We start from the raw sequence: 11,642 nt of genomic DNA, 5'->3' as shown, positions 1-11,642 counted from the left end.
GGAATCTAATTTGAATTTATATCTAGAAAAAGTTATGTAGTGTCAATGGCGCCCCCCAAACCGTGTGTACTTTAAAATTGAAGTGTTTGGGCTTTAGGGTTTGCTTTTTGCAAAGGAAATTCCAAAAAAGTTAAATTGGATTTCTGGTTTAACAGGCACTAAATTTTTCTCAGCCACAAGGCCTTTGCCATTTGGCAAATCTTAGATACATTATAAAGCAGTTTCTTCTGTAGCCGTGTTTTGCATGTATTGCCAAATACCCAACAGTAACTTTGGACGATTGTGTTCTTGCTTTTTCATGTTAACAGAACTTTCCAATATCTACCAGGCACCTAGGCTGGGCCAGTTTCCTTGGTGGGACAAGAGGGAGAGGGCTGGAGCAGAAACAAGCCAGCTGTTGGATGTTCACAGTAACTAGTAGGAAGAGAAGATAGACAGGAGTCATACTTACTAGCACCTGTAACTAGAGGTCCGGTAAGTGTTAAGGGGAATTCAGAGGCTGGAAAGGAGCATCAAACTGGAAGGATTGGGGGTGTCTTCTAGGAAGGAAAATATTTGAGTTGCACATGCTGCGGATACAGATTTAGAAATAAGCTTTAGAAAAGGCCTGGGGAAAGGAGGCAGGAGTGTGACAGAGCAGGGGTCTGAGGTGAGCAACTACTGAGTACATTTAGGTTCAAAGGGGCAAGTTTGCCTAAAGGGTGGGAAATGCAGGAATGGCAGGTGAGACTGCAGTGGTAATTTGGGACCTTCTAGAGGGCCTTTGAAGGTTCAACCTTTATTGGGCATTCACTTTGTCACTTTGACCTGCTACATGGGGCTAGTGATGTCTAGGAAATTATCAAGCCAGGTTTTCATTTCTATCCTATTTTTCTTCTAAAATGGGGTTTTCCAGAAGGCTTTGACATGCTGACTTCTGGGAGGGCCTTGAGGCTCAGCTGCTCTTGACTAAAGACTATTTTTAAATTCTTGAGAAACAAGCTTTTTGATGATGAGGTCACAGAGTGGACCATATTTCTGGAGTTGTCTCCCATCTGAAGGAGGCCCTCTGAATGGGTTTGCTTCTAGCTTTTGCGGTGAATGAATTATAAACTGTCTCTAAGCTGGTTGGAGGCTATGTTGGGCTAGATAGCTGGTGCAGGGTGGGTGGGGGATAGGAGTGTCTTTCACACACCTGCTCCCCAGCCACAGCAGCTGCTCTTCCTGTGTGATATGTTGGAATGTCATTGCACCTGAAGCATTTCTCCTTTAAAAATAAAAGAATCCATACTCATTGTACAGATGAGGAAACAGGTACAGGAGAATGTGAGCCAAGGACTGGCCCGAGGTCCCTGGTAAAGTGAAAGAACCCAGGCTAGAAACCACATGGCCCTGTTTTCAACTTGGTGCTCTTACCTTCAGTTGACTCATTCAGCTCCAGGAATCCAAGCCCAGGAGTGCTGGCTACTTCTGATGGGAGTGCAGAGCATTTTGTGAGAGGTACTAGCTGCCACCCCCATCACCACCATGGGGACTCCTGACTAGTGCCCGCATGAGGGTAGCTCCGGCAGAGTCCACATTTCCATTCTGGCCTTCTATTTGGCGCTACCCTACCCCCAGAGAAAGGTGAGATCAACCACGAAAGTAGTTCTACCCTTAGGCTATGACCTTCCCTTTTCTCCAGCCCTGTCAAGTGGTGCTGACATCAATTTTAATGAGGCGGATGATACCGCTGTGTTGACAGTTTGAGAAGGGAGTCAAGTTACCAGCTGACTTAGACTTAAGCTTAGGTCGGCCAAACAGTTGGCTCTGCAGGAAAACCATCAAGATTGCAGCAAGTGTAGAAATTCTTCCCAGAGCCAATTAGGTCAGCCTCATAATCTCTGACCAAGTATCTTATAACTTGTCCCAGGGATGTTGAGAGGGCATATAGAAAAAAGGAAACTACTCTTGGAGTTAACTCTGTCTGATAGAAGGGACTTCACCCCAGGTCAGGAGGAGTTTGTGAGGGGTGGGGATGTTCGTTATGGCCCGGCTCCACCTCAGACCTGGAGAAGCAGGAGTGGAGTGTGGGGAGGAGGGCTTCACTGAGAATCCAGAATTTTGTGTTAGCTCTAGCTTGGCCACTGGCTGGTATTTGACTCCCCTCCACTGCCACCCCCTCCTGTGAGTCTCCAGTTCCTCAATGGAAACTATGGGGCCTGAGCTAAAGGAGTTTAGAGCTCTGTTCTGGCTGTACAAATCTAAATGGGATACATTCCAGGTTCTATGCAGCAACAGGGACACTAGTAGTTACTCATGCTTTACTCCCCATTACCCCTGAGGCCTTCCGAGGAGTAGGCAAGGGTTTGTTTGGGCTGGTGGAGTAAAAGGGCTATAGCAGTAGCAGGAGACCTGTGAGGAGGCTGTTAACAGTTATCCAGACAAGGCCGGATGAGGGCTGCACCCTCAGGAGTGCCTGTGAATGAGGTGGCTTCCAAAAACAGTAGGAATACTAGGAAATCCGTCTTACCAGTCAGGTTCCTGTGAGTTCTGGAAGCAGCCTCACAGACTCATTGGCATGAGCATGATGTAGATCTGCCACTAGAGGGCACTAAAGCTTCCAGTCAGAAGGAGCAGAGGGCCATGTACTGAGAAAGGAGGATTCTTTCTAGCCCTTGTGAAATAATACACCATAATCCCCATTTTCCAGATGTGGAATCTAAAGGGATTGGAGGTGAAGTACCCTCCCCAAAGTCATGCAGTCAGTCACTAGCCGGCTTCTCAGCCAGCTCTGCCCAAATCCAAAGCATCCACTCCATGGGAGTGCACCTCTTTAGGGCCCTCTGGCTCCTGACCCTGTTCTATGAGAAAGTGGGCCTGTTTCTTCCTCCTCGGTCTGGGAGCAAAGTAGAGCCTGGCTAACTGTACCCCGCTGGTTCGGGAGGTTCAGGACAGTGAGAACAGCTAAAGTCTTCAGAGTGGAAACCATGAAACACAGGACAGGCAAATAGCATCTGTCACCATTCATCTTTTCACGCTGAGGGAGGCAGCCCTGCATATACCACCTTGGTGAACTTGAAAAGGACCCTTGCTTTCTGGAATTCCGTTTTCCCATTTGTAAATCGGGAGCGCCTTGCCTATTCTCTGCTGAGTGTGAAAGTGCTGGGCGCCTGTGAGGGGTAGCTTCTTGAGAAGAGCTGGGGACAGCCTGTGCCAGTGGCCTCTGTTGGTGCCCAACTAAGCTAAGGTGCATGACCAGGGTTCTGCACAGCCATGTACCTGCAAGCAAGGTAGGTGAGAAGCAGGCATCTTAGAGGAGTCAGCCTGGCACGGGGCACTCAGGGAGGGGATGGCAGGACCCTATGGAAACTTGAGAGGTCCACAGGACCCCAGCCAGCCCATGGGGTTGGGAACCCCTGTCAGGCCCTTGGCTTTGTCCACTCCTGTGACTGGGGCATCTCTTGCTTGTCTCTGATTGGCCCTTAGGCCCCCTTCCTGCTGGGACATTGGCCCATTGTTTCCTTGCTTCTGAAGTCACCCAGTGCCTTCCCATAGCTACCTGTCCAAAGCCTACCTACAACCACCCTGCCCATGCTCAGGCCTGACTAGCTCCAGTCTGACCCATCCTGAGCCCCACTGCTGACCAAAGAAATGCTGGTCCCAGTGTGTCCCTGGCATACTACAATTTTTATGGCTCTTTTTTTTTTTTTTTAAAGATGTTTATTTATTCATGAGAGACACAGAGCGCGAGAGAGAGGCAGAGACACAGGCAGAGGGAGAAGCAGGCTCCATGCAGGGAGCCCGATGCGGGACCCAATCCCAGGACTCCAGGATCAGGCCCTGGGCTGACGACGATGCTAAACCACTCAGCCACCCGGGCTGCCCTGTATGGCTCTTTCACATCTATTATCTTGCATCTATTAGGAGGCAGTGTAAGGACTCTGACCCCATCTTTCAAATGAGGGAATTGAGGATCAGGTGACTGTTACAAAATCCTAGAGTGCAGACCAAGGCCGACTTCACTTCCCACTTTGTGTTCTTCCCAGAAAATACTAGGCCAGGGTGAGAGAGCTAACAGGGCTATGGGACCGAGTCTATTGGACTTGGGAGAAGCTCATCTCCAAGGGTCCCTCATGTGGATGGGGACTTCTGAAATCCAGAGCTCTCCACAATGCAAGTGCTTCAGTAGGTGGCAGATAGAAGAAATGGGGACGCCTGGGTGGCTAAAGTCGATCGGGCATCTGTCCTCGGCTCAGGTCGTGATCCCAGGGTCCTGGGATTGAGCCTCATGTCAGGCTCTCTGCTCAGAGGGGAGCCTGGTTCTCCCTCTCCCTCTGCCTGTCACTCCGCCTGCTTGTGTGCTCGCTCTCTCCCTCTCATTGTCTATCAAATATTTTTTAAAAAAGAAAAAGAAGAAATGAAGCTGAGGAAATCCAAGTTCCCACATCTTGGGCCCCTTGAGACCAACCAACCATTCAGTGTCCCACCCTGGACCTGTCATCCCTACACTTGCTCAAGGGATCTCCCCACAGCCTGGCTCTCCTCAGGGACTCAGGTGACGTTCCTGCCTGGTACACACACACAACACAAAACCTTCTGACCTTTCCAGCCTTACTCCTTGTCCTCCCTGGTCCAGCCATCTGCACATTCCTGCATGTTTCACTTTGACTTTGTTCATTCTTCCTCAATCTGTGCAAGCAAAACCTACCCCATCTTCAAGAAGCAGCACAGAGCCTCCCATATGGCCTGGCAGGCCGGCCTGCCTCCCTGGGGTCCTCCTTGATGACCTTGAAGACTTGCTCTCACCATCCTGGCACTGGCCACTCTGCTCCCTGCCTCCCTTCCCCTGTAGATAGTGGGTGCTCTTGCCATGTGTCTGATCCCTTTGCTGTGCCTCACACACTAGCACTCTGTGCACACTTCCTCAGTGACCCAAGTGTATTTGTGTCCTGGGGCTGCCATAACAAAATGCTGCAAACTGAATGGCTCAAATAGAAACTTCTTGTCTCACAGTTCTGGGGGCTAGAAATCCAAAATCAAGGTGTCAGGGTTGATTCCTCTGACAGCCATGAGGAAGGATCTGGTCCAGGCCTCTTTACCTGGCTTGTAGATGCTATCTCCTCACTGTGCCTCTTCCCACAGAGTTCTTGTGTGCATGTCTGTGTAAAAATTGTCCTTTTTTTTTAATCAGGACACTAGTCACCTTGGCCTAGGGCCCACCCCTAATGACCTCATCTTAACTAATTGCATCTGCAAAGACCCTATTTCCAAACAAGGGCACACTCTGAGGTGCTGGATGTTAGGACTTCAACAGATGCATTTGGGCAGGACACAGTTCAACTCATACTACTAAATGTGTGAATTGTAGAAAATCTCTGGGCAGAGAATGGTTGTCAGGTGTTTAATCCCCACCCATGCCTGGGTTGGGTGTTTGGACATAGAAGCAATGTAATTAAAACGAGTACTCGGGAACTCAGTTTTTGAGAGCAGAGTCAAATCGTGGTTTGCCTCCTATCAGCTTTCTGATCCTACATAAGACAGTTCTCTCAAACTACATTTCTCTTTCAAAACATACTAATTCATGTTAATTATCTCCCCCTGCCCCCACAAACCTTACCAGAAAAATTAGTATATTTGGAGGAGCAAAGGGCCAAAGTGGCAGCAGATAATACAAATCAATACAAATCAATACAGGGAAGTCTGGAGACCCCAAAATCAGAATCCACCCATCTGGAGCTAACAAAGTTCTCTATCTCCAGATACCCATGGACACCTCCAAAATGCAGGGAAATCCAGGCTCCCTAAAGTAGAAGAAACCAGATCTCTTCTAGTTGAATCCCTCTAATCCTGGAGCCCCGCTGGCAACATTCCTACCTGACTTTGTTCGATACCTCAGTGATGGGGAGCTCATTCTTTATAAGGCAATGCGTTCCATCTTAGAAAAACAGAAAGTTCTTTAGAACAGAAAGGCAGGGTTATCTTTTATTATTGTTAGGTAAACAATCTTTTCAAAGAGCTCTTACTGATCCAATTTCCTATAACATTCTAGTTTTGCCCCATGGAGCCACTGAGGGGGGAAAAACACTCTAATTCAGCTTTTTAAATGGAGTCTTGTAAATAGTTGATATCCATCATGCCCTTTAAGCCCCAACCCCCCTTCCCCACAATTTATCTCAGTTGAATGTTCTTTCTTCTTTAAAGATTATTTGTGAGTGTGTGTGAGAGAGAGAGAGTGCAAGTGTGCAAGTGGGAGAGGGACAAAGGGAGAGGAAATATCTCAAGGACATATCTCGGAGCTCAGGGCCTGACGCGGGGCTCGATCTCCCCACCCAGAGATCATTGCCAGTCAAAATCAAGAGTCAGACACTCAACCGATTGAGCCACCCAGGTGCCCCTCTCAGTTGAATGTTCTTCAAAGTTTCAACAAATGAATACTCCTGTGACGAGATTCCAATGTCAGGTGCATCCATGTTGTAGTATTCATTAGTACTTCATTCCTTTTTATCACCATGATATTCTATTGTATGGCTACATTACATTTTTTTAACTCATTTTATTCATATTTGTGTAGACATGCTTTCATCTCTCTTGGGTATATACAGGGAGTGGAATTGCTGGTGCAAATGTTTACTCTGTTTAACCTTTTGAGGAACTGCCAGCTGTTTTCCAAAGCAGCTGCACCAGTTTCCATTCCTAGCAGCAGTGCACGAGGCTGCGAATGTCTCCACGTCCTTGTTATTACCCGTCTTTCTGATTCTAGACACCCTCAGGAGTGTGAGGTGGAATCTCATTGTTGCTTTGATTTGCATTTTTCTGATGGTTAATGATGTTGAGCATCTTTTCATGTGCTTATTGGCTGGGATATTCTCTTTTAACACATGTCTGGATCAGTTTGGTTGGCCTCAGGTTGGCAGTATCACATGGTTGAGACACAGTTGCTGCGGGCATTCTGAGCTACTGGGGCTGTTTTTAGAAATAGCTGGGAACTGAGCAGACAACCAGGGGGAGGACTCAGTCTGGGCTGGTGATGAATGTCTCAGAGTTGCCCATGAGGATGCAGGAGATCTTGAAGCCCTGGGAACAGATGAGATGGCCAACCTTTCTGAGTGTTGGTTGAGAAGAATTAAAGTTTTTAAGCTTTGGGGGGCTCTTGGAAGCTAAAGGTGAGAAGAGCAGGTGGAGACACATAGCAGAGGCCCATTCTCCTAACCTGGGTGTGGAAGGGGACAGCATCTGTCTGAGTGGGAAGGAGATATGGCTGCTGATAGGCACAGTCGGGATGAGGTCTGAGGGTAGGAAGGAAGGTCCAGCAGGCCACAAGCAGTGGAAACAGACCAGGCAGCCAGAGTTTAGGAATGAGACCCATTCCTACGTCTCAGAGCAGGACAAGAATCTGGGTGGACAGGTCTGGGGGTGTTAGGGGTCTGGCACAGGGATTCTTGTGCAATCCTCACCACTGCCCTCTGGTGGTGGTTGCCTCTCACAGGAAGTTGAGCAGTTCCTCTTCAGCAGGGACAGACTGAGCTGGGAGTGGAACCCAGGCCTGAATCATTCCAAACCCTGTGCTTTCCAGGATACTATATCAGCATCATGTGGTGACCCGGCACAGGAAGGGATTGTTATCATTTGAAAGGAATTTGGGATGGGGGGGTTGGTTTCAACTGTTGAGAAGGATTCTTCTTGACTACCCATGAAAAGGAGCTCCTCTTATTAGTCTCACACAGCACTTGATTTGTTCTTTTCATTGCTCTTATTATTATAATTCATGATTTATATTGTTAAATAAAGAAAACCATGGGCCCCCAGTGGTGTCACTTAGATTAGGCCCAGTTCCCAAACCTGGGTGCAATACTCAGTCTAATTGCAGTTTGCAACCTCCCCCAGAAATGTGGTCTTAACAGGTCATTCAGGAAATTTTTCTTTTCGTCGGAGCCAGGGACTCTGTCACCTGGATCCTCTCCATCCTCCAAAGAAAGATGAGGGAGTCTGCAGGATTAGATACCTTATCTATATCCCTAGCAAACAGCCTCCTTTGGAAAACAATCATTTTTCTTTTGTGAATAGTTTTCTTACCTCACGCTCTGTCTACAAAAACCTTCCATTTTGTACAGTTCTCAAAGTGCCCCTCTACTTGCTAGATGGGCTGCTGCCCAATGCATAAATCATTTAATAACGCCACTTAGATCTTCAAACTTACTTGGTCGAATCTTCTTATTTAACAATATCAGTACGTGAATGATAGTGTATATTTACTGTAAACTATACATTACAGGAAAGGACCACACTCTTTGTTCCTCACTTTATTCCCGGTCCTAGCGAGGCGCCTGACACACAGTGGGCACTCAGGAATTATTTGTTGGGTGGGTGAATGAGGCCGTACTTGGAAAATGGAGGCAGGTAAGGTGTGTATCACAGGTCAAAATCTTCCAATGGCGCAGGGAGCCCGCTTCTCCTTCTGCCTATGTCTCTGCCTCTCTCTCTCTCTGTGTCTCTCATGAATAAATAAAATCTTAAAAAAAAAAGAAAAAAAAAAAGAACAACCTGGGACACCTGTGTGGCTCAGCGGTTGAGTGTCTGCCTTTGGCTCAGGGCGTGATCCCAGAGTCCCAGGATTGAATCCCGCATTGGGCTCCCTGTGGGGATCCTGCTTCTCCCTCTGTCTATGTCTCTGCCTCTTTCTGTGTATTTCTCAGGAATAAATACATAAAATGTTTTTTAAAAATAAAATAAAAACAAAACAAAACCCCAAAATCTTCCAATGGAATATGAGTTGACTTTCAGCTTCCATACCACCCAGGGTATGATGGTTGGCTTATTTTCTCATGGATGATATAAGAATGATGTTTATATTACAGGGATGAGGACCAAGGTTGAGGAAGCAGGAACTAGGTGTGGGTGAGGGTGTAACCAGCAAGGGTGCCTGTAAATGGAACAACTGAGAAACTTGGGAGGATCAGACAACTTGGCCTCTTGACACCAGGGCAGGTCCTTGGCAGCTGGGTTTGAGAGACTTGGGTGGATCAACAATTCATTCACTTCTTCCTCATAGGAACTTTCCAGAAAGTTGACTTCAAGAGCAACTCAGGCAACAGTCATGTTTGCCTAAGAAACTGAAGTCAGTAAACATATGAAGTCAGCTATGTCTCAGTGTTCACTGTCATCTTTCCTTTTCGGCACTTGTGTGTTGAGAAAATATTTATTGGCACCTCTTAAGTGCTAAGTTCTGTGCTTGGTGCTATGGAGACAGTAGGAAACGGTCCAGGTCTGCTCTCAAGGAGCTCCTGGCCCTGCAGGACACTTACAAGACAAGGATCTAAACAACATAGGGATGGAGGTGTAATCTGTCTTGTTCACCATGCTATCCCTCAAGCTTTGCCTTGGGTTTAGTGCTGAGCAGGTGATCCAGACGGTTCCTGACCCAAAGACGTTCACAGCCTAGAGGGAAGACAGACAAGATAAGGGGCAGGTACCAGAAAAGGTAATAAGTGCGCAAGTAAGTAAGAGTCTTATGGGAGTCCAGAGAAGACTGTTGGGGACATCAGAGAAGGTTCTGAGAGAAAGTGGCTTTTATAGTAATGGACCAGAAGGTGGTCAGCCATGGCTCAGTATGGTGGAGGTGGAGGAGTGGGAAGCCTACAGACTCAGAAAACGGCTTACGCCAAGGCCTGGAGGTGAAAGAACATGATCCCTCAGGGTAATTCAAAATAGTTAAGTATAGCTAGAGCACAGAATGGCAAAAGATTAGGCAGGAATGCAAGGCCATAGGCAACTTTATAGGAACCAACTTAAGGAAGGGCTTAGCGTAGTAGGACTGACCAGTGGGGCCTCAGACCCAAGGGTCCCAGGTCTGGGGACTGGATCTCCATCTTCTCTCTCCCTTGATCCTCATGGACCCAGCACTCTGGGTTATCCTAGTTTCTCCAAAATGAAGTTCTTCCTTAACTTCTCCTGCCAATAACAGGGGGGGAGATCCCTCATTGTTTTTAATTTTCTTTTAAGACCTTCACATGTACTCTCATCCATTTCCATATATTGAACATTGATTCATTATCCAAGCAGAAAAGCAACAGAAAGCACTGGAAACTGGCTTTTTTACAAAAAGGACAAGCGTGAAATGAAAATTGTGTCTTTTCCTTCTATAGTAAGATACAGCACTACTTTCATTTACTGAAAGCTTTTATTTAATCACAAATAACATCAGCCTAACTTGTTTTGTGGGAAGGTTGTAATTTATTTATTTATTTATTTGGTTTTATTTATTTAATTTTAGAGAGAGTGAGTGAGTATGATGGAGGGTGGGGGGCAGAGGGAGAATCCCAAGCAGACTCCACACTGACCGCCGAGCCCGATAGGGCTTAATCTCCCCACCCTGAGATGATGACCTGAGCTGAAATCAAGAGTCAGATGCTTGGGGCATCTAGGTGGCTCAGTCAGTTAGGCGTCTGCCTTTGGCTCAGGTCATGATCTCGAGGTCCTGGGATCAAGCCTCATGTTGGGCCCCCTGCTCAGTGGGAGCCTACTTCTCCCTCTCCCTCTGCTGCTCCCCCCTGCTTGTGCTTGCTCTATCAAACAAATTAATAAAATCTTAAAAAAAAAAAAGTGTCAGATGCTTAACTTCCACCCAGGTGCCCCTGGTTGTATTTTTAAATGTGATTTCTCCTTTTTCCCTTTAAACATAATTTTCACGATTCACAAATTATTTGAAACCATAATGGTTTTCTTTAGCACATGTAGCACTGAGTTACTTTAGTGCTGAGTTTAATTTTCTCTGGACTCAAGGTCTTCTGCTCTGCCTCAGATGTCCAACGCCAGTTAAACCTGATAGATGGAATGCAAGTGCCATCTGTTCTGATATACCCACAGATCACAGATAAGTGAACCTTGCTACGATCCCCTCCTTTCCTTTGATTGCTTCCTCCTGGCCTCCAAAGGTGTCCTTCTTCAGAACCCCTCAACTCTGGGACCCCATGTAGCCCAGGGTCCATTTTTCTATCTGCCCCCCCCCCACTTTTCTTTAAAGAGTTTGTTTATTCATGAGAGAGAGAAAGGCAGAGGGAGAAGCAGGCTCCCTATGGGGAGCCCAATGTGGTACTTGATCCCGGGACCCCGGGATCACTACCTGAGCCAAAGGCAGATGCTCAACCACTGAGCCACCCAGGTGCCCCTCTATCTGCTTTTAACAATCAGATGTTCCCCAGAAAAGGTCTATATTTGTCCCTTCTGTTTCCTCACCTCCTTTGGTCAACAAATCTGCTCTCTCCAGTGCCATTCTGATCCCTAAGTCCATTGGTCTCTTCCTCATTCTCCTGGACTGTCTGGGCCTTTGACCCCATCAGTCTACCCGCCTCAGGACCACCCTAATTCTGTCAACTACTTCTAGTCTCTTTTCTCCATTCCTGTGGTGGCAGCTGCCCAAGCTCATTCCTCCACGCTCTTCCTCCCTCTGCAAGCCCTCTCTTCCAGCCGTCTAACTATCCTGGGTCTTGTCCTCACTCAGAATGACTCTAGGTTCTCTCTGGCCCAGACCTCTACTGAACCTCAAACCTGCCTTTTCTCCTACCTGGTGGGCAGTTTCACTTACATATTTATACCAATGTGTCCAAACCCTACTCTTCTCACCTTCCACCCAGAGGTGCCTTCTCCTGGCTTTTCTCTATTATTACTTTGCTCATCAGTTCGGG

This window comes from Vulpes vulpes, chromosome 12 (assembly GCF_048418805.1).
Source record: "Vulpes vulpes isolate BD-2025 chromosome 12, VulVul3, whole genome shotgun sequence".
Classification (NCBI taxonomy): domain Eukaryota; kingdom Metazoa; phylum Chordata; class Mammalia; order Carnivora; family Canidae; genus Vulpes; species Vulpes vulpes.
The sequence above is the reverse complement of the archived record's forward strand: the minus strand, read 5'-3'. Positions refer to the sequence as shown.